The sequence below is a fragment of the Nomascus leucogenys genome, chromosome 14, assembly GCF_006542625.1.
Source record: "Nomascus leucogenys isolate Asia chromosome 14, Asia_NLE_v1, whole genome shotgun sequence".
NCBI lineage: Eukaryota > Metazoa > Chordata > Mammalia > Primates > Hylobatidae > Nomascus > Nomascus leucogenys.
The window spans coordinates 74,547,575-74,570,884 of record NC_044394.1 but is presented as its reverse complement, the minus strand read 5'-3'; the positions used below and the strand labels follow the sequence as shown (position 1 = coordinate 74,570,884).

The following is a 23,310-nucleotide window of genomic DNA, read 5'->3' as shown; positions in this document are numbered from 1 at the left end:
TACCTAGTACTGCAGCTGGGCTGCATGGCCCTCACCAACTTCTGACTGGACTTCCTGCTGGCCGCCGCTATGGTGCTGCCGCTGTGCTCGCCGAGCCTTTGGGCCCTGGACCCTCTATGCTGCCCTGCTGGTGTTGACAAGCCCGGCAGCCATGCTCCTTGGCAGCCCATTCCTGTGGCGGGAGCTGCAGGAGGCACCACTGTCACTGGCCGAGGGCTGGCAGCTCTTCCTGGCAGCGCTGGCCCAGGGTGTGCTGGAGCACCACACCTAAGGCACCCTGCTCTTCCCACTGCTGTCCCTGGGCCTCTACCCTTGCTGGCTGCTTTTCTGGAATGTGCTCTTCTGGAAGTGAGATCTGCCTGTCCAGGGCACCAGGCTAGTACAGAGACTCCCCAAGGACCCCATTCTGCCTCCTTCTGGGGAAATAAACAAGTGCCTGTCAGCTGCTTTAAAAAGAAAAATACAAAAAAAAAAAAATGCCCTGGAAAATACTGTGTTAGCAAAAAGATTTAAAGATTGGTATAATTCTGATTTAAATGTTTTATTTAGCACAGAATCAAACATTGTGTAAGAACAAAGTTTTCTGAGACAAAATGGCTGGGTTTAAATGTCTAGAAAAATACTTAGCTAACAGTGTGGTTACATTTTTACTTATTTTATTTATTTTTGAGATGGAGTTTCACTCTTGTTGCCCAGGCTGGAGTGCAGTGGTGCAATCTCAGCTCACTGCAACCTCCACCTCCAAGGTTCAAGTGATTTTCCTGTCTCAGCCTCCTGAGTAGCTGGGATTAGAGGCGCTTGCCACCACACCCAGCTAATTTTTGTATTTTCAGTAGAGATGGGGTTTCGCCATGTTGACCAGGCTGGCCTCGAACTCCTGACCTCAGGTGATCCACCATTCTCAGCCTCCCGAAGTGCTAGAATTACAGGCGTGGGCCACTGCCCCGGTCAAGTTTTTTTTCTTTTTTTCTTTGTTTTTTCTTTTGAGATAGAGTCTCGCTCTGTTGCCCAGGCTGGAGTGCAGTGGCACGATCGAGGCTCACTGCAACCTCCGCCTCCTGAGCTTAAGCAATTCTCCTGCCTCAGCCTCCCGAGTAGCTTGGATTATGGGCGCCCACCACCACACTTGGCTAATTTTTTGTATTTTTAGTAGAAATGGAGTTTCACCATGTTGGCCAAGCTGGTCTTGAACTCCTGACCTCAAGGATGCCCCTGCCTTGGCCTCTCAAATTGCTGCAATTACAGGCGTGAGCCACCGCGCCCGGCCCCGGCCAAGTTTTTAAGCAGATACATTAGTTACGTGTCCTGAAGTATCAGATGACTCCCCCAGATTTCATTGACTTCACATTATATTTTGGGCCCAGCAGAGGTTGCTGGCTGGGCGTTCAGGGTAGAGGCTGCTCCCCTCTGCGTGGCCATGCAGGAACCCAGAATCTTTCCATCAGGTGCCTCCGTCATCTCTGGGACCTCCTCCCACCTGCATCTATGGGTAGAAGGGGAGAGTGTGAGAAAGGCATTGGAGGCTTTTGTAGGCCAGCTCTGGAAGTGGCTCACGTTAGTCCATTGTCTCCCTTTGGCAAAAGCTGGTCATAGGACTACACCTAACACAAGGGGACTATGAACTAGAGCATTTATTTATTTATTTATTTGTTTGTTTGTTTGTTTAGGCCCCATGGGGGCTGTGAACTACAGCTTCTATTTATTTACTTATTTATTGATTGTTTAGGTACCATGGCCTACAGTCCTTTATTAGAGTGAGGGTCCCGAGGATCAGCCCCCATATATGATGGGTCCACTTGAGCCTCCTTAGGTGCCCCATGAGGGAGTGATGGCTTGGGTAGGGAGCCAGGGCCCTTGCCCAGCCCGACACTGGAGCAGGAGAGCGGCCTCAGTCCCCACCTCAACCCCAGGAGAGGGCGGCGCGAGAACCGGAGTCAAATCTTGGGCCGGGTCCAAGGGCCTGAGCGCCCGGTTTAGGCTGGAAATGGTCTAGTTCTCAGAGGTGGTCTGATCCCTAACCAGTCCCAGCCCCAGCCCAGCACCACCTGAAAGGTTCAAGTACATGGAGGAGAGGAGTAAGGCGGACTTGGGCATATGGAGAAAGGGGTGAAGGGAGAAATAGGACTTGCGCTCAGGAGGGATCGTGGCCTACTGGCGGGAAAGCGGGCGTGGCCGCCTGTGCGGGAGGTTGCGGATCCACAGCGGGCGAGACCAGGCCCCAGCCCCATCAGGGCGCGGAGTGCGCGGCCAGGTGGTGCTCCAGCAGCGCGTGGTGAGAGAAGACCTTGCAGTAGATGGGGGAAGGGCGCGCCCTCAGGCCGGTGAGTGCGCATGTGCATATTGAGCGAACTCTTCTGCGTGAAGGGCTCGGCGCAGACCGCGCACTGGAAGGCGTGCACGCAGGTGTGCGTGACCGTGTGCTTGAGCAGGCAGTCGCGCAGCGAGAAGGATCGCCAGCACACGGCGCACTGGTGCGGCCTCTCCCCCGAGTGGATGAACATGTGCTTGGTGTAGCTTTTCTTTGAGCTGAACGTCTTGCGACAGTGGCCGCACTCATAGGCAAGTGGCTCGGCACCTGGAGTGCGAGCAGAGGTGCCTGAGGGGGCCGTGGTGGGAGCAGCAGAGGGAGCCGGGGCCTCCCACAGCTGAGTGCCGGGGGCTGCCTCGGGCTGGAGTGTGGGGTAGAAGGCGGGTGGGGGAGCAGGGGCTGGCCCGGATGGTGCTGAAGGGGGTGGTGCGGGTGGTTCGGGAGCACCCAAGTGAAAGGGGAAGAGTGCGACGGGCGGCCCTGGGGTCTTCACGCCAGGCGGGCGGGGTCCAGCCAGTATGCAGTCGGCCTGGACAGGGGTCTCAGTGGGACAGCCTTCGGGGACAGCGCCATCCTTGTCGTGCCAAGCGGTTACATAGCTGTCTGGAAATACGTCCTCAGCTGCCCCAGATCCCGGAAGAAAATCCCTCCCACACCACTGTAGTCAGAGAGGCCAGTGGGTGCAGGGAACTCCTCGCACGCGCTGTCAGCAGCAGCAGTGAGGAAGCCGGCAGCAGAGTCTGGGAAGGAAGGAGGTGCTTGGCTCTCTCCCGGGCCACCACCTTCGCCGTCCTCGCCATCGGTCTCATCGTCAGTTTCCTCGTCATCGTTGTCACCTCGGTCGTCAGGGGCCGCGGACAGTGAGGGGTAGGCACCAAGCCCCTCGGCTTTGGCAGGTGTCGGGGGCGCAGGCAGCTGCAAACGCGCGGGCTGGCGCTGCTTACCGCTGTGCGCGGCACCGGGGTGCCCCGGGGGTGCGCAGCCAGCAGGTGGCGCAGGCGGTGACGCAGCTGCTCAGGTGCGAGGGGCGGGGGCACAGGGGTGGGCAGGGGCGCGGGTGCAGAGGTGCTCGGGGCTCGAGCGCGTGCAATAATCTGCGTGCATTCGTCGATAACTGTCTATGCGAAGCACCGACGCAGCCATGAGTACCTGCAGGACTTCACTCTGTGCCACAACGAGCGAACCGCTGTACAGGAACTCGACTAGCTGTCGCACCATCTGCACGGGCACCACCGAAGGCACACGGATCTCAGAGTGGCCGAGCAGCAGCTTGTCTTGGAAGGAGGGCGAGCCGATTGCCAGCACGCAGCGGTGCGCACGCAGCGAAGCTTCAGGAATGCACACAGTCACGTCGCAGAAGTGCCCACCCAGCTTCTGCCCATTAAGGGTCTCAAGCAGAGAGCGTGGGAAGTTCTGCAGGTGTATGTGGCGCACAGCCTCTGCAGCCGCCGACTCCGGCTCCTCTTCAGGCACCAGTCCCGGCCGTGGCCGCCTTCTCACCCCAAGGCAGCACTTCCGGGCGCTTCTCTTTACTTTTATACAGTTTTATTGAGATATAATTTACATGCTATCCAGCCCATCTATTTCAAGTGTACCATGCAAGGAGTTTGTGTATATTCACAGAGTTGTGTATCCATCACCATCGTTTTAGAACATTCATCACCCCAGAAGAAACCACGTACCCATCAGCAGCCACTGCCCATTTCCCTGATCTGCCCCGCCCTAGGAAATCCGTAATCACTTTCAGTCTATGGATTTGCCTATTCTAGAACATTCATATAAATGAAGTCACACAACACTGGGTCTTATGTGACTGGCTTCGATCAAAGTTTGCAAGGTTCATTTATGTTCATGGTATGTATCAGTAGCTTGTTACTTTTTATGTTTGACTTCTATTCTGTTACTTACCTACACCATATTTTATCTATCTCTTCTGCAGTTTATGGGATTTAGGTTGTTTCCACGTTTTGGCTGTTCTAAATAATGCTGCTCTGAGCATTCACATACAAGCTTTTCACATGACTTCATTTCTCCAGATCTAGGAGTGCAATTGCTATATTACATGGCAACTCCGTGTTTCACTTTTTGACAAAGTGCCAGACTGCTTTTCAAAGGACAGCATCATTTTATATTCCTGCCAGCAGTGTCGAGGGGTCCAGTTTCCACACATTCTCGCAAACACTTATTGTTATCTGTCTCTCTAGTTATTGCCTTCCTGATGGATGTGGAGTGCTTTCTCACTGGTTTTGATTTGCATTGTTTAAATGAGTTATAAGACTGAGCATGGTTTCGTGTTTATTGGCCGCTTGTATATCTTCTTTGGAGAAATGTCTATTCAGATTGTCTCCCCATGTTAAAAGTGTGTTATTTTATTTTTTACTGTTGACTTGTGAATGTCAATAGTAAAATATATATATATTTGTGAAAAAAATATATATATATATTTTGAGATGGGGTCTTGCTCTGTTGCCAGGCTGGAGTGCGGTGGCACGATCTTGGCTCACTGCAACCTCTTCGTCGTGGGTTCAAGTGATTCTCCTGCCTCAGCCTCCTGAGTAGCTGGGACTACAGGCGTGCACCACCACACCCGGCTGATTTTTGTATTTTTAGTAGAAACGGGGTTTCACCGTGTTGGCCAGGATGGTCTCAATCTCCTGACCTCTAATCCACCCACCGTGTTCTCCCAAAGTGCTGGGATTACAGGCGTGAGCCACCGTGCCCGGCCCAAACATATTCTTATACAATTCTCTTCTTAGATATAGGGTTTGCAGACATTTTATCTCACATTGTAATTATTTTTTCGTTTTCTTGAAAGTCTACTTTGATACATGAATGTTTGTGAATTTTATAAAGTACAGCTTATCTATATTTTCTATTATACTTGTGGTTTTGGTATGATATCTATAAAATCATTGCCTAACCCAAGGTCACAAAGCCTCAGTCCCATATTTTCTCCTACGTGTACTAAACTTTTGGCTCTTATATTTAGGTCTTTGATCCATTTAGGGTTAACTTGTATAAATGGTGTGAGGGAGGGGACTAACTTCAGTCTGTACATGTGAACATCAATCTGTCCCAGGACATTTTTGAAAAGACTATTCACTCCCCATTGAATTGCCTTGTCTCCCTTGTCAAAGTCACAACAATTACTGCCCTCATTTTTGTATCTGGTCACATGTTCCTAGTTAGTAACTATAACTACCTTCTTCTACTACCCATTCTGTATTCCCTTAGCTTTCAGCAAGCAACTCAGTTGGTCTTGATTCTTCATATGGGGCAATAACCCAAACTTTCCTTCCTGAAGGAATTGGGCCATTGGCAGCTGTGCCTGAATTGGGTTGTTGTAGTTTTCCATTAAATTAATCACAGGGCATGGTAGTAGGTAGCACTGAAGACACCCTAGGAGATCCCATGTATTCCAGAAGTATTATTTCTTACTTCTGTGGAGTAGAAGCAATTAACCCTTGGTAGTCAAGATCAACCACCTCTGCCAGCACGGTAGCTCCCTTCTTTGCCTGTCTATTCAGAGGCATGAGGAGCTCAGTGGACAGGGACTATCTTAACTTCCAGTTCAGTAGAATCATTTCTTTGTATTGTGGGGGATGCATTCCTCCTTTTGGGACCAAGACTTCTAGACCAGCAGAGCATAAGATTGAGGGACAGGAAATGAAAATTTTGCTGGTGTGTCACTAGGGGTAATAGTGATGATGAGAACCAACTCGTGTGGGAGACCATGAGGGTGGATAAAGCACTCTGTATGTCTAGACAGTAGTGTGATTTTTATGAAGTACAATTTATCAGTGGTGACAGGAACATTGAGGGTAGGAGGGGAAATTCTCATATATAGTGTCTGTTTCAGTGAGAACAAGACACTGCCTCTTCTATGATGGAGGTGGTTCAGAGCCACAGCCAGGTTACCTTAGGAGCGGAAGTCCATGCTGCAGAGCCCAGGCATCACCTCTGACCCTGCCACCATGGCCACTGTATGCATGAGCCCATTGAGCAATGACAGGGGTGGCTGGGGAAAGAGGCTGAGTGGTGTCCACAGAACAGGTCATCCTATCTGCTTGATTATTGAAATCCTTCTCTACCAAGGCCACCCTTTGGAGAGCATTTATGTAGCACTCAATGCACTCTTGCTTTTGGTTTACTCTTTTACTAGGTGAAACCAGTCCTAGTGGCTCATAATTGGGTTTTCCTATCATACTTGTCCTCAGTCCGTAGGTGAAACAACAAACGTAGGGGTGCTGAAAGTTGCTGTGTATGTGTCTATTCCAACCGCAGGGTGGGTTCAGGGACACATTGGATCCACTGTGATACAGACATGAGCTCACACTCCATCCACCAGCTAACCTCCATAAGTCCCTACTCTGGTGGACCACAGTGATGATTTTGGTCTCTGGGAATTCCTGTCAAATCAGAGTCAGTGTCCAGTAATTCCCCAAATATCTGAGAATTTTCTTTTCTCTAAGTCACAGTCATCCTGGTGGAAGGCTGTAGGTCCCTTTGGGGAAGACTGGGAAAAAGATTAACAATGTAAATTTTTGGCAATGTAGCAGCGTACTTCCCCAAGATCACCCAGCCTCCCCTTCACTTAAGGGGTTGTGGGCCTGTGAACTGGCTCAAGTCTGGGAATTGATTGAGGGTTTTAGATCTGTGTTTCATTAATCTGAGTTAGTCTTTTATTCAGTTGACCTAGAATTCTTCATTTTTTAAAGAACAACTAAGACTTTGGTACAGCCCATTAGCTCTCCCTGTGGATGATGGACTACACAATGCCGTGGGTTTCCGTGAGTCAGACCATTCCGACTGCTGCCTTGACATTGCTTTCCACTGTGGTGACCACACCCACCTCATCTTTGGTGATAAGGACAGCCCATGTTCCCTGCCACCCCAGGATTCAATTATCCTCATTTTATTTAAAGATCCCAGTCCAGCGGCTGCAGTTCCTGCTGTAACATTTTGCCTACTGAGAGCACAAGCTCAAAGCTCTTCCAGCATATTGGGCTCCTCTCACAATATTCTTTCTCATGATCGTTGTGAGAGGTATGTTCTGTAGACCCTCCAGTGTGAGTGAGCAGCTCTGACATAATAAATCCAGTCTCCCTGAGTTTTTGCATACCTTCCTGTACACATAAACCAAGGAAGTTGTGGCATCTCAACTTTATGTACCTTAGGTAAACTCTGATTCTGTTTCAGCCAACCAACCAAGTAACCAAACAAATAAGCAAACAGCCAACCAATCAACAAGAAATCAAGCAACAAACCAACCAAACAACCAAGCAAGCAAGCAACCAAGTAACTGACCAAACCAACCATTGGAGCCCTTTCTAAAGCTTTGACCTACAACCCTGAATCCAGAATCTCTGTTTAGTGGGCCAACATTAATAAATTTAGCCTAATCCAACTTTATGTTACTTCCACCATGGTGCCACACACTTAATATCCATTCCCACATATATTCTCCAGATTTCTTTCTGTATAAATTGTGTGTGTGTGTGTGTGTGTGTGTGTAGAAAGAGAGCATCAACTGAAAAATCACACAATTTTATAAATTTAGAAAAGAGAGCTTTATTTCTTATAAGGGTTTGCAGCCTACAAGGTGGCCATTATGACAGGCTGGGAAGTGTGGCCTACAGCCAAGGCCAGAGGCAGGCACTTCCAGGGAGGGAAGGAGAGGACAGGAATTTGAGCCAAATAATTTGGCTACATATACATACTCAATAGGATATCAGAGGAGCTATATCATTTTATGAGAATACTCATAAAAGAGGTCCTAACACATGCATATTCAATAAACATGCATGTTCATTCTGGGGTGGAGACTTGACACTTAAATGTATTCTAATTAGGACCTACACATCAAAAAGTGAAGCAGGGACATGAAGGTACTCAGCCTCTGTAAAGGCACAGCCTCCAAAACTGGCCAGAACCAGTCCATGGAGGATGGTCTCTTATCAGGAGAAAGTTACTGAAATCAGTCCCTTGTCCGGTGAAAGCTGTCCTTAAGGTTGGTGGGGCAGGAGATAAGTTACTCAGCGTCTGTGAACTGGGTGAGTTGTAATTGTTTTAATCTTGCTTCTCTCACAGCCAGTGCTTGCTTGGCTGCTAGAGAAAAATAAAAACCATGTGGTAGTTAGAATCTAGTTTATTCTTTAAGAGTAGGGTACAAGACTTAACCCTTGCCTGGCATGGCCCTTGGTCCTGTTTATAATTTGGGGTCTTATTGCCACAAAGAGTCTGTTCTGTCAGTCTCATGATCTCTATTTCAACATTAATGCTGTTCAGTTGTTGGGTCTAAACCATAAGAGGGAAGGAGGTACAGGGAGGTATGTCTGACCTCCTGTCCTGTCATGGCAAAGAATTGAATTTTAAGATTTATTTGAGGTTCTGTTGGCCAACAGGGGGTCTGTTAAATCAGGCGGGGGGCTTCGGATTTTATTTTTAGTTCTCAAGGGAGATAAAATAATTTAATCAATTGGCCCCTGTGACTGTTGGACTAACATGGCTATGATCTGTTGGACAGACTTCAGGCTGGCACCCAGGCAAAATTCTATACTGTGTAAATGCATCATGCACATTTGTAACAACATGTACATAACAATGTCACAAAATACTTCCACGGTGACACCTAGATTAGTGTTTTATTGAATAGCTGATGATATAAACTGGCTCATTTGATGCCAAGACTGACCATCACCACCATACCAAGGTCATCACTGATCAGAGACCTAACCCAAGGAGGGGGTCATGTGCAGACCCAGCGGTGGGGAGGAAAGATGCTGCAGAGGAGACGGATGCCCACAGAGGCCCCTGAGCGGATACAATGCTCACTAAGTGGTAAGTAGAGACTCCACGTAGGCTGTGAGGTCTACCCCTGTGCAAATGGGACCCCATCCACTTGAGAGTCAAGGGTCTGTTTGGGTGGCAGGGATAGCCACTTCTGAAGGTAGAAAGGAAAATAAACCACCAAATTGGTATCTTTCTGTGAAATGGACATCGTGCTTAGAATCTCCATTTTCCCCACAACCTGGAGGAATAAGTATTGTCATCTGCATTTTATAGCTGAGGAACCTGACTCAACAAAATTAAATTACTCGCCTAAGCAATTAGCAACTAGCAATTAACCAAGTCTTTCTGACTCAGAAACCCAGCTATTGCCTGTTCATATCCAGCCCCTGTATTGGGATCAAGATCTGCCCTATTCTCAATGCAGCAAGATCCAGGCAGATCACACTGGACTCCCAGCACTGAATCTGGCTCAAGGGGACATCAAATTTGACTAGGTCATGGGGCTCAGGAGCATCACTCTCAAAAACAGCAGTACAGGAAGAGGCGATGGCCCTAAACGGCATTTGCAGGCAGATCCCATGTTAATCGTAAGGGTCAGGATTCTCTCACTTTTCTGTCTCTCTGTCTCTCCTCTAGGGCTGACCCCACATTGGACACAGCTGCATCCATGTCCATCACACAACACAGCTGCCTTTTCTTCTGCCTGCTTATGGGAAAGTCCCCTCTTCTCCTCCGTTTTCTTCTCTTCCTGCCCTATCACACCGTGCACGTCTCCCTTTCCTTAAAGAACCACCATCAACTTTAGGAAGAGGGAAAGGGGTGGCTCTGGCAGGAAAAGCCAGAATCCCCTCTAGCCAGCAGAGAGAGAGGAATGGCTGCATGTTTTCTCCCCCAATCCAAGGCGCTGGGTCTTGGCTGGGTTGCAGGCTCCAAGCTGCTCTCCTGCTGTGTTGGTGAGTTCTGGTCAACCTGCAACCTCCTGATGTGGCCATTGCAGTTCATCGAGTCTTCAGGGACTCCCCATGGCCTGGAGTACTTTGCCTTGCTTACACGGGAGAGGAGAATGGATTTATAGAGAACATCATCTAAATCCAACCTGACCATTGTGTGGCCACACTTGCTAGATTGCTGTAGTCTAAATCTAGCATTGTAGAAAGACAGGGGAGCTTGGAGCTGCACAAACCCAGGTCTGGAACTGGCCCCTTACCTTGGAAGGTGAATGATCCTGGCAGGACTCTTAGCCTCCCTGGGCCTCAGTTTCTTTATCTATTTCATGGGAATGAGGATCTCTGCTGGGTGGTTGGGTGATGTGGGGGCTGTATGAAAACAGCTTGTCAATACAAGCCAAAATAGAAATATTTCTCCAAAGAGTATGAAGGTCAAATGAGAGAATACATTTAAATTAAATGGAAAATTAAAATGGCAAAAAAGGCAAAGCTGTATTGAAAGTTCCAAGCTTCTCTATAAGGAGCTTTTTGACTATGTAAGAATCCTGTACTCGTTCCCCCTAAATAAAAAAAAAAAAGTTGAAGGAGGCAGAAGGGTGAGTGATGCACGATGGGCGAGGACTTCACCTGCTGTTGCTGGCTTTGAGGATGGAGGAAGGAGGCCACAAACCTAGAAGCTGGAGCCCCTAGAAGCTAGAAAAGGCAGGGACCCGATTCTTCCCTTGAGCCTCCAGAAGGGACATAGCCCCGCCAGCACCTTGACTTTAGCCCGGTGAGATCCTCTTAGGACTTTTGGCAACCAGAACTGTAAGACAGAAATGGAAGCCACTGAGTCTGTAGGTGTTTGTTGCAGCAGCAATAGAAAACTAATGCAGAGCCCAAGAAATCACTGGTGATGAGATCAGGAAAGTGGGATCAGGAGGTCTGGATCTGTGATGAGATGGGGGAAGTGGGCTCAGGAGGTCTGGATCTGTGATGAGTTGGGGGAAGTGGGCTCAGGAGGTCTGGATCTGTGATGAGTTGGGGGAAGTGGGCTCAGGAGGTCTGGATCTGTGATGAGTTGGGGGAAGTGGGCTCAGGAGGTCTGGATCTGTGATGAGATGGGGAAGTGGGCTCAGGAGGTCTGGATCTGTGATGAGATGGGGAAGTGGGCTCAGGAGGTCTGGATCTGTGATGAGATGGGGGAAGTGGGCTCAGGAGGTCTGGATCTGTGATGAGATGGGGGAAGTGGGCTCAGGAGGTCTGGATCTGGGGTGGGGATCTGGAGTGGAAGGGGAATTCATTTGTTCATTGTCTATCCTTTTGCATTGATTGAATTTTTTTCTATATATATATGTGAATTTTCACAATAAAATTTTTTTCCAAAATAAAATAAAAGAAACAAAAGGGGCTTTTTGCAACTCAATTCCTATCTATGTCTGAGTCCACTTGTATTGAATGAGTCTTTCTGCTAACGTCCTTATATTTGGGTGACAATCTGAATGTCAGTGACCAATCAGAGCAGAGGCAGACCTTGGAGTGGGCAGGGCATCCTGAGGGCCCTGATTCCTGCCATGAGACATAACCCTTTAGGTGCCAGACCATGGGGAGGTCCAGGGGTTGCAGGGGAGGGCTGTGCATCTGCAATGGCTCTCAGGGGGCTCCCGGCGGTGGCAATTGGTGAATCTGCACAGTGGTGCTTCAATATTGTCACAACCCTGCTGTCTCTCATGCTCTCAAAAAGCATTTCTCTTACCTGTGACAGACTTCCTATACCTAACAGCTTGCAAAAATGTTCCAGGTTAATGAGAATAATCTCTCGGAGCCATACCTCCCTGCTTGGGGTCTCAGTTTCCCCAACTGTCTCCAGACAAGTTAGGCTAGAAGGCCCCTGAGCCTCAGCCCCTCTATCCCCCTCCTGTCACCCAGACCTGATCTGGGTCTTGCACCCTGGGTGCAGCACGACAGGGGTGGGCAGGGGCTGGCTCTGGGCCAGAGGACCCTTTCTGATGGACTTCAGCTGTTGGCCTTCCAGGGGAGACTGATCAACCTCACAAGAGTCATAAGGTGAGTAGCGGTGGGCAAATCCATCCCCCTCATCTTAGATTTATGGGGATACAGAGAGAAAGAGGAGACACTCCAGGAAGACCTGCAGGTGGGGAGTACCAGGTTGAAACCAAGGACACCTTCCTGGAGGAGCTGCTGTTTGAGCCAGCTTTGAGAACAGGTGGGGACAGGACTGGAGAGGAGGAGGGGGTCCCCTGTGAGCAGAGACTGGCCACCACCCCATCTAACACCCCCACAGGGCCTCTGTGGCATCCCTGTCCAGTCCCTGTCACCACCCAGTTTTTCCCTCTGGACCCAGGAATTCAAAGTAAGCAAGGAGGTCCGCTGCTCCAGTTGGCTGCAAATAATTACAACCTTGAGCCCAAGCAGCACTTTGGGTCCTGGTTTGGGACCATGAAGCGGCTCGGTGAGACTGAGAGGTAAGGCCAGGGCAGGAATTGGGACAGTAGGATTGAACTCTCCCTGGGGGCCAGCCTCAGAAAGCCTGCGGCCATGGCCTCTTAGTCAACATCAGATCCTGTGGTCTGGCAATGCCTGGGGTACCCAGACCTCATTCTGGACAGGCCCTGGGAGGGGGCCCTGGTGAGATTCCTGGCAGCCTCACAGCCACTCTTCTGTCCGTAGTACAACCTGTCATGCGAGCTGGAGGCTCCATCCCAGTTGGCTGGGAGCACAAAGGCCAGGAAGATAGACTTCACCCACCACAGGGGCCAGTAGGGGCCTGAACCAGGGCGGGCAGAGGTTGGCTGCCTTGGGCTATGGGTGGGCTCAGGGAGTCAGACAGCAAGGTACTAGCCTCCCATCCTACTGCTGACCAGCCCTGTGACTGGGGAGAGTCATCTTACTTCTCTGGGCCTCAGTTTCCCCCTCTGTGGAGTGACGCTAAATGATCTCTCTGGAGACTGGGATCAATAGGGCACTGGTGATTGACCAGGCACTCAGCACATGCCTGGAGCACACAGTGCAGGGCTGTGGTGGGGAGGTGGCCTGAGTCCCTGGGGAGGCATCCATGTGTGCCTGCCCTTCCGACCAGCCACCAGGCCCTCAGGGCAGAGCCCACTACCAGCAGCAGCTCACACCCCGAGACCAGCTCAGAGGCGGCCCCTACCTCAGCAGCAGGGATATCACGGACACTTTGAGCTGGTACTAGGGCGGCTTCTCCAGCTACCACGTGGAGAGAGGTCCCAGCTGAGTCCCACTCACGTGGAGTCTCATGCCCCTGAAAGTGCCATTCACCACTGGCCAGGCTCATGAGGCCACATGAGAGGGGGGTCGCTGGGGAGGAGATATCGGGGGAACAGAGAAGGTGGTTGAATTTTTGTATAATAGGCAGTGCAAGTGTTTACTGTTTGGGAGGGGAAAGGTTTGTTATTATTAGCAATGCTACACTTGAATATTATACTAAAATCCAGTTTCTCTATAACCTGGGAGTTGCTTTTTTGTTCTTTCTTTTCCCGTCTTAATTAAAATGAGATGCAGACTCTCACGGTCCGCAGTCGATTAAGAAATCTTGCACGGCCATCAGGTTATGTCTTGGAGAGCAGGGTTTCAGTACCATCAGCCTGGCAAGGAGCTGGGCCTGCCCCTCAGAGCTCCCGGGACTGCAAGATTTGGCACGTTCACAGGGTACCGTCACAGCCTCTGAAACACGCTGTCTTTAAAGATGTTTGCAGGCTGGATGCAGTGGCTCACTCCTGTAATCCTAGCACTTTGGGAGGCAGAAGCGGGTGGCTCAGTTGAGGTCAGGAGTTCGAGACCAACATGGCCAACATGGCAAAACCCCATCTCTACTAAAAATACAAAAAATTAGCCAGGTGTAGTGGCAGGTGCCTGTAATTCCAGCTACTCGGGAGGCTGAGGTCGGAGAATTGCTTGAACCCAGGAGGCGGAGGTTGCAGTGAGCAGAGATCGCACCACTGCACTCCAGTCTGGGCAACAAGAGCAAAACTTCATCTCAAAATAAAAAAAAAAAAAAGACAGAAAAAAGACATTCGCAAGGACCATGTCCTCACCCAGAATGGTGCCTGCCTTTCTACAGTTTTTCAGGAAAAGGAAACATTTTCTGCTTCTCTCGCTGAGGTTTTTTTAAACCACCCATTAGGAACCTATAGATTTCAGGATCGAACACTGGGATTCCCTCAGCACTAAAGGAGGAAAACTGCAAGCAGAGCTGAAAGTGCAATGTGGAAAGGTCAGGCTGAGGAAGGTTCTTAGCCAGTAGACCAAGGGCAGGAAGGACACTGCCTCCTCAGTCTCCCACTAGGGAACTTGTAGTTCTTGTCTCCTGACCTCAGAATTCCTTGTCATGTTTGTTTTGTCTCCAAGGGAAGGGTTTGCATTACAGAATTTAAGGCTAGAGTGGGCCTCGTGCAGTTAACCTTAACCTTCTCTCTCCGTCGCTGGCCGAGGTGAAGTCCGGGACCATGTAATTCTGACGTCCACTCTCTCAGGGGATCACCAGTTCACCCACCTCACCCGGCAAGCTGGGCCCTAGTTTGGTGACAGGCATCTTCCACCCACCTGGGAGGCAGGGTTCAACACTCTGCCTCTGACCTTGTTTCCTTCCTCTGCCACCTGCTTAGGCAGCCAGAAGGGGTTGTCCAGCCAGCACCTGGGCTTTGGCGTGCCTCACACAGGTGGAGGAAGTTTCAGGCACCTGGCTCCTCAGGTGTCTGCCATCCAGGTGCTCTTCAGGCCTGCCCAGCAGAGCTCTCTTGATCCAGCTAGAACTGGCCAGAACTGACTCACTCAGGAATGTGTAGACTTTGGCATCACGGGCTGCTTTAATTTGCACAATTTCCAAATACCTCTTTTTTCTTCTTTTTCTGATGAGTCATCTCCCTAGACTTGCATTTTAAAGAGATAGATAGCTATCAGGTTCCAGAGAAGACATGGTAGAACATTTGTATCTCAAAGGCACAGAGCTGAGACTTCAGGTTTAGATACTATAATTTGCCTAAACCAAAAAGGATGGTGTAGGTAAAGTTCTAGTCAAGACAGGATGGCCAGGAAAAACACCTTAAACCAAGGGATGGCTTGCTTTGCTGATTTAAGCCAATGGCTTCTTTATCATAAGACTTCCCAGTGATTTAGTCCTCCCTCTCTTCCAGTGCACAGAGACATACCCCTCCTTACAAATAAAAATGTTCTTTATAGATGTAAATTTATTTTACAAAAATGTTTCAAAATAACCAGATGAAAATCATCCTTATGCCAGAAGGACTTTTTTTTTATTACTAGAAATGAAACAGTATTTGTTGTATTGACAGGCTTAGACCTATGTTTAACAAGAAAGCCTAATAATAGCACTGTGGTTAGACTCTAGCCTATTTTTCCAAACCATTATTTTATTATTAAGGAAACAAAGGATCAAATACCTTTCATTCATCTGATATGATCCTTTAAAACACATTCCACTAATAAGTCCCATTTGGAACAGCTGAAAATCTTTTAATAAAACTTTTTAAAGATGAGCTCATGGCTTAGTGTAAATTTCACAAGCTTAATTAGGTCAAATGGAAGGAACGCAGAAGAGTAGTTGCCCAATCAGAGCCCATTATTTGTGAGTCATCAGCCCCCTCCATGACCTTAAAACTCCACTCTGACCTAATTATTGCAAACCTATATACAACAAAGTGAAAGGATTAATTTTCATTCATCAACCTCTCAATCCCAGATTTTCAAAGAGAAAACCTATGTAAGGAATACTTACCAAAACCAGACAGGAAAATTAGAGCCTGCATACTTAAGAGTCAAATTTGTTCCACTGCAGCCAGGTCGCATACAATTACATCATTTGGTTCTTCATACACTCTAGAACTGACCAGGACAGAGTTTAGCACAGAAAAACTGTAAGAAATAGGTTCCGAAACATAGAAATTGCAAAGTTCAAAAGGATATGAAAAAAACTAATGTAAATGAGAGACTCCTCTCCCTTTGTTTTAAAGAAATAGACCCATCAGAGAAATGCAAATCAAAACCACAATGAGATACCATTAGAATGGTGATCTCACACCAGTTAGAATGGTGATCATTAAAAAGTCAGGAAACAACAGGTGCTGGAGAGGATGTGGAGAAATAGGAACACTTTCACACTGTTGGTGGGACTGTAAACTAGTTCAACCATTGTGGAAGTCAGTGTGGCAATTCCTCAGGGATCTAGAACTAGGAATACCATTTGACTCAGCCATCCCATTACTGGATATATACCCAAAGGATTATAAATCATGCTGCTATAAAGACACATGCACACGTATGTTTATTGCGGCACTATTCACAATAGCAAAGACTTGGAACCAACCCAAATGTCCAAAAATGATAGCCTGGATTAAGAAAATGTGGCACATATACACCATGGAATACTATGCATCCATAAAAAATGATGAGTTCATGTCCTTTGTAGGCACATGGATGAAGCTGGAAACCATCATTCTCAGCAAACTATCACAAGGACAAAAAACCAAACACTGCGTGTTCTTACTCATAGGTGGGAATTGAACAATGAGAACGCTTGGACACAGGAAGGGGAACATCACACACTGGGGCCTGTTGTGGGGTGGGGGGAGGGGGGAGGGATAGCATTAGGAGATATACCTAATGTGAATGACGAGTTAATGGGTGCAGCACACCAACATGGCACATGTATACATATGCAACAAACCTGCACATTGTGCATGTGTACCCTAGAACTTGAAGTATAATAAAAAATTTATATATAAAAAAATAAAAAATAAAGAAATAGATGTTCTGTAAAAATATACACAATTTTTACAGACAAATACATTTACAAGTTGTTTTTATCTTAAAAATTGGGGATATTTCATATTTATAACTAATTATTGAGCCTTAAGTTTTCTTGACCATTTCTAGGCTAATAAACTAAGAATCATGTAAACTAAGCCAAAGTAGAATAGACATAAAAGTCCTGAACACTTCAACTTCCTATTCTTCAAGAAGTATACCTGGCAAAGCTCATTTGAGAGAGGAAAACTTTCCTCCACCGTCTGTTTTACAGCGCTGAGGCTTCTCATCACAGTTCTATGACTTGTAGCTTAAATCCATGTTACATGGTCACTGGCATTGTTAGTGCTTCTCTTTTAACACTGTAGGAATTAATCAATTCGGTGGCGTATTTAATTAATTCTATCACTAGCCTGGCTACCGGCCACCCTTCTCTTCTCAACAAGGAAATCAAGTCAGAAAGGCTTATTTTCACTAAGTAAGGCTTTGGGGACATAGCAAAGTTCATGACAATAAGAAAGAAGTGGCAGAAAGGGTTTGAAAAGAGTGGTTTCAGTCAACTGAGGGGTTCCCCTGGGAGAAGCAGGATCAAAGAGAGAGAGAGAAAAAAAACAGGGAGGGCTAATTAGATTAGTTCATAGTTGTCCCAAGAGCGATGCCTTTGGGGGCTTTCCTTAGGGGGAAAACAGTCCAGGCCAAAAGGATGACCCATGAGATGGCTGCTGTAAAAGTGGACAATTCTTTTTCCAGTGGCCTGGCTATTTGCAAAAAAGGCAGACATCTTAGGGCACAGGGGTCTTTAGTTTGCATGCACAAGTAGAAGTACTCTCAATCCCTGCAGTTGTTGCAGTTGTTGTAACTGGGAAGACATGCACCTGTTTACCTTTGTAAGGGTTTCCCCACTGTCACCACTGTAACTCTAGGTTATCTTTAGGGAGGCCAAACTTATCTATCTACTGAACCCAGTCCAGTTTCCATCTGATCATCAGACTGAGTGGCCTCTTCTCTCGATCCAATACAGTTCACCATCAAATCCAATTTGATGCTGGACTCAGTCAAGTTTTTACCAATGACTCATCAGCTACCCAAACCTCAAAAGGCCATATGTCATCTCATAGCACAAACTGGCCACTGGCACCCACCCCAAGGTTATTTGCTCTCTCATAGCACAAAACCCTGGATTCAAAACCCAAAAGGATCAAGGTTCAATGCAAAAAGAACAGAGTCTGGCCTAAGAGGAATGTACAACCTCAGAAGGAGGGCAAAGGGGCCAGCAGTGTCTTTCCTGCATTCCTCAAGTGGTCTTGGGAGGTGGATCCCATCCAGCGTGCCAGAACTCTCAAAAGACAAAATGACAACAAATTTACTTTAAACTAAATAAATAAATAAAACTTAGCTTTTTTTTCTTTTTTTTTTTTTTTTTTTTGAGACGGGGTCTCGCGCTTTCTCCCAGCCCGGAGTGCAGTGGCGCAATCTCGGCTCACTGCAAGCTCCGCCTCCTGGGTTCACGCCATTCTCCTGCCTCAGCCCCCCGAGTAGCTGGGACTACAGGCGCCCGCCACTGCGCCCAGCTAATTTTTTGTATTTTTAGTAGAGACGGGGTTTCACCGTGTTAACCAGGATGGTCTCGATCTCCTGACCTCGTGATCCGCCCGCCTCGGCCTCCCAAAGTGCTGGGATTACAGGCGTGAGCCACCGCGCCCGACCAAAACTTAGCTTTTATTTATTATTTCAGAATCAACTTCGAAACCCAGTCTGGATAAAAAAATCAAAAAAAAAAAAAAAAAAAAAAACCCTTACAAAGGTAAACAAATGCATAGCTCAAAACACAAATCCTTGGAGCTTCAAAATTTGAGAGAGAACTTGCCCAGGACCCCTGCTGCTGTGAGAGATCTGCGTGCACAATGGACCTGGTGGGTCGCTGTGCTTGGGCACTCCATGCTTCTGGAGTTTGATGGAAGTTCTACTTCAGATTGCATTTCCTACACTAATCTGTTAAAAAAAAACGTTTACATACGTTAAATTTAGCAGAGTTTATTTGAGCAAAGAAACCGTTTAGGAATCAGGCAGCAGTTTGCACCAAAAATGGCTCAGAACACTCCATGCCACCGTATGTGCGGGTTATATTTACAGCTAGAGAAAAAGAAGTGCACAGAAACAGCCTGATTGGCTGCTGTTGGCATTTACCTTATATAGTCATGTTTTGGCAGCTTTCAGCCTCTGATTGGCTGAAGGCTCAGCTGTTTTCATTGTCTAAGACATATAGTCTTGGGTATATATTTACTCTTTTTATGTATTTCTATATATATTAATAAATATAAGTAGTTGTAGGCACGTATATAAAAACACACCTATGTGTGTGCATACACATGTATGTGAGTATATATGTTTGCTTCTACCCTGTATGAGCGAAGTATGCCAGAGTGGCAGAGTGCTACATACATATGTGTAAATTTCCATATTAAATATATTTATGTATGTTACCTATATATTTATATGCTCATAAATATATATTTCCTTGAATAGTCACCTATGTCCTATATTTCTAAATTTATAAATATGCATATTTATGTGTGTGTATATGTATATATATGTATATTTAATTTTTATGTGTTTGCTTCTGCCTTATTTGTAAGGTAGCCCAAAATGGCAGAGAGATTACATATGTATGCTATAAATGTTTATAGTATATATTTATGTTTATGTATATATTTAAATATGTTACATAGTTTTTTTTTCAAGAATTTGAAAAAGTTTCTAAGTTGAGGAAAAATTTACGTAAGATTAAGCACTTTAAAGTGTATCATTCACTGACATTTAGGACATTCTTAACACTCTCTAGTTCCAGAATTTTTTTTCCTTTTTGAGAGGGGTCTCATTCTGTCCCTTAGGCTGGAGTGCGGTGGTGAGATTTTTACAGTCCCACCAACAGTGTAAAAGTGTTCCTATTTCTCCACATCCTCTCCAGCACCTGTTGTTTGCTGATTTTTTAATGATGGCCATTATAACTGGTGTGAGATGGTATCTCACTGTATAACCCCCTTTTTAGTTTAGCTTTTTCTATAAATAAGAGAAAATAGATACATGGTGGCAAATGCTAACTGTCCATATTCATATAGAGACAGAGTGTGCTCTCTGAGCCCAATACAAAGAGAGTAAGGATTGTCATCGAAATAAAAATTTATTCAGTAAAACGGCCTTTCTGAACAAGTTAACCTGAAATCTATGAAATAAGTATACACAGATTTTTTTTTTTTTTTTTTTTTTTTTTTTTTTTTGCGACATGAGTCCTACCTACTTCACTCTTTATTGTTTTGGTGTTTGTTTTCTTTTTCTTTTTTTTTTTTATTAATTTTTTTTTTGCACACAAAAACAATAAACATTTTCTAAAAATACATACAAACAAAAAGATGCGTATCAAACATATTAGGAAGGTTACACACGGGAAGTCGGGGAATAGAAATGGGGGGTGGGAGTTAAAATAAGGTAGAGAGGGACTTTATGTGGATCAGTGATAATAACTCAATCATCTATTTGACACAGAAGAGGGAGAAGGAAGAGGAAGAAAAAGAAAGTGGGACAAAGGATCAGAAAGGGAGGAAAATAGAAAAAATTAGAGTATGACTCCAGGGTAGACCTGTTTTGTTGTCACTGAGTTGGTTGGTTGGTTTGTCTGTTGTATTTTTCATGTTTCGCCAAGTTGGCCAGACTGGTCTCGAACTCCTAGCCCGAAGTGATCAACCCGCCTCGCCCCCCAGAGTGCCGGGACCACAGGCGTGAGCCACCACGTCCAGCCCCCACATTGCTTCTGGCCTCCATGGTAGACCTCCCAGACGGAGCGGCCGGGCAGAGGGCTCCTCACTTCTTCCCAGACACGGGGCGGCCGGGCGAGGCGCTCCTCACTTCCAGAGGGGGGGCAGAGGCTCCTCTTCCCAGAGGGGGCGGGCAGAGGTGCTCCTCACTTCCCAGACGGGCAGCCGGGCCGAGGCGCTCCTCACTTCCCAGATGATGGGTGGCTGGGCAGAGGCTCTCCTCATTTCCCAGATGGGGCGGCCGGGCAGAGGTGCTCCTCACTTCTTCCCGGACGGGGCAGCCGGGCAGAGGCGCTCCTCACTTCCCAGACGGGGCGGCCGGGCAGAGGCGCTCCTCACTTCTTCCCGGACGGGGCGGCCGGGCAGAGGCGCTCCTCACTTCTTCCCGACGGGGCGGCCGGGCAGAGGCGCTCCTCACTTCTTCCCGGACGGGGCGGCCGGGCAGAGGCGCTCCTCACTTCCCGGACGGGGCGGCCGGGCAGAGGCGCTCCTCACCTCCCAGACGATAGGTGGCCGGGCAGAGGCGCTCCTCACTTCCCAGACGGGGCGGCCGGGCAGAGGCGCTCCTCACTTCCCAGACGATGGGTGGCCGGGCAGAGGCCGCCTCACTTCCCAGACGATGGGTGGCCGGGCAGAGGCGCGCCTCACTTCCCAGACGATGGGTGGCCGGGCAGAGGCTCTCCTCACTTCCCAGACGGGGCGGCCGGGCAGAGGCGCTCCTCACTTCCCAGACGATGGGTGGCCGGGCAGAGGCGCTCCTCACTTCCCAGACGGGGCGGCCGGGCTGAGGCGCTCCTCACTTCCCAGACGGGGCGGCCGGGCAGAGGCGCTCCTCACTTCCCAGACGATGGGTGGCCGGGCAGAGGCGCTCCTCACTTCCCAGGCAGGGCGGCCGGGCAGAGGCGCTCCTCACTTCCCAGACGATGGGTGGCCGGGCAGAGGTGCTCCTCACTTCCCAGACGGGGCGGCCGGGCAGAGGCGCTCCTCACTTCCCGACGGGGCGCCGGGCAGAGGCGCTCCTCACTTCCCAGACGGGGCGGGCGCCCCCCCGGGGGGCAGAGGCGCTCCTCACTTCCCAGACGGGGCGGCCGGGCAGAGGCGCTCCTCACTTCCCAGACGATGGGTGCCTGGGCAGAGGCGCTCCTCACTTCCCAGACGGGGCGGCCGGGCAGAGGGGCCCCTCACTTCTTCCCGGACGGGGCGGCCGGGCAGAGGGGCTCCTCCCTTCTTCCCGGACGGGGCGGCAGGGCAGAGGTGCTCCTCACTTCTTCCCGGACGGGGCGGCCGGGCAGAGGCGCTCCTCACTTCTTCCCAGACGGGGCGGCCAGGCAGAGGCGCTCCTCACTTCCCAGACGGGGCGGCCGGGCAGAGGCGCTCCTCACTTCCCAGACGATGGGTGGCCGGACAGAGCGCTCCTCACCTCCCAGACGATGGGTGGCCGGGCAGAGGCGCTCCTCACCTCCCAGACGATGGGTGGCCGGGCAGAGGCGCTCCTCACCTCCCAGACGATGGGTGGCCGGGCAGAGGCGCTCCTCACCTCCCAGACGATGGGTGGCCGGGCAGAGGCGCTCCTCACCTCCCAGACGATGGGTGGCCGGGCAGAGACGCTCCCCACCTCCCAGACGAGGCGGCGGCCAGGCAGGGGCTGCAATCCCAGCACCCTGGTAGGCCAAGGCAGGCGGCTGGGAGGCGGAGGCTGCCGCGAGCCCAGACCACGCCACCGCACTCCAGCCCGGGCAACACCGAGCACCGGGTGAGCGAGACTCCGTCTGCAGTCCCAGCACCTCGGGAGGCTGAGGCGGGCAGAGCACTCGGCGTCAGGAGCCGGTGAGCAGCGTGGCCAACATGGCGACCGCGCGCCTGCAGCCAAACGAGAAAAAGCAGGCAGCGGTGGCGCGCGCCGGCAGTCCCAGGCAGTCCGCGGCCGAGTAGATTGCAGCCTGGGCGACAGAGGAAAGAAAGAAAGGAAAGAAAGGAAAGAAAGGAAAGAAAGGAAAGAAAGAAAGAAAGAAAGAAAGAAAGAAAGAAAGGAAGGAAGGAAGGAAGGAAGGAAGGAAGGAAAGGAAGGAAAGGAAGGAAGGAAGGAAGGAAGGAAGGAAGGAAGGAGGAATTGTTTTGGTGTTTGTTTTCTTTAAAAAAAAAAAAAAAAAAAAAAAGGCTGGGCGCGGTGGCTGAAGCCTGTAATCCTAGCACTTTGGGAGGCCGAGGTGGGCGGATCACGAGGTCAGGAGTTTGAGACCATCCTACAGATTCTTTATACATTCAGAAAAGTAGAGACTAAAAATAAGATAATTTTCTGAAACATTCCATTAGACATTATCCTCTGAATTAATCTGGCTTGCCTCACCATGCCAATAGAGAAATCATTAAAAATAGACTGTTTAACAGGAAAAAAAAACTCTCTCAACTTCTGTGAGAAAGGATGCATAACTGTCAACTTTCCTAAGGTTAAATATTTAAGAAAAAAATATATGTATAAAAAATGGCAGAATGAAAGCCAGAGATTAAGATATAGGTGTGTTATAATAAAATTTTAATAAAATTAATAAGGAAAATACAAAAGAAAGCCATCCACTATAAAATTTTAATAAAATTATAATAAAAATACAAAAGAAAGCCATCCACTAAAATTAGTACCCCAAAACACTTTATACTAGTTAACTAG

At 48.5% G+C, this 23,310-nt stretch overlaps 1 pseudogene across 1 annotated transcript; it reads right to left on the bottom strand.

The window, feature by feature from the left end:
- Positions 1–2,167: 2,167 nt before the first annotated feature.
- LOC115838258 lies at positions 2,168–5,467 on the bottom strand (annotated as a pseudogene). Its single transcript, XR_004033262.1, has 2 exons — positions 5,459–5,467; positions 2,168–3,835 (listed from the first exon to the last, which is right to left on the bottom strand). The product of XR_004033262.1 is annotated as a zinc finger and BTB domain-containing protein 45 pseudogene (transcript).
- Between the last annotated feature and the right edge of the window lie 17,843 nt (positions 5,468–23,310).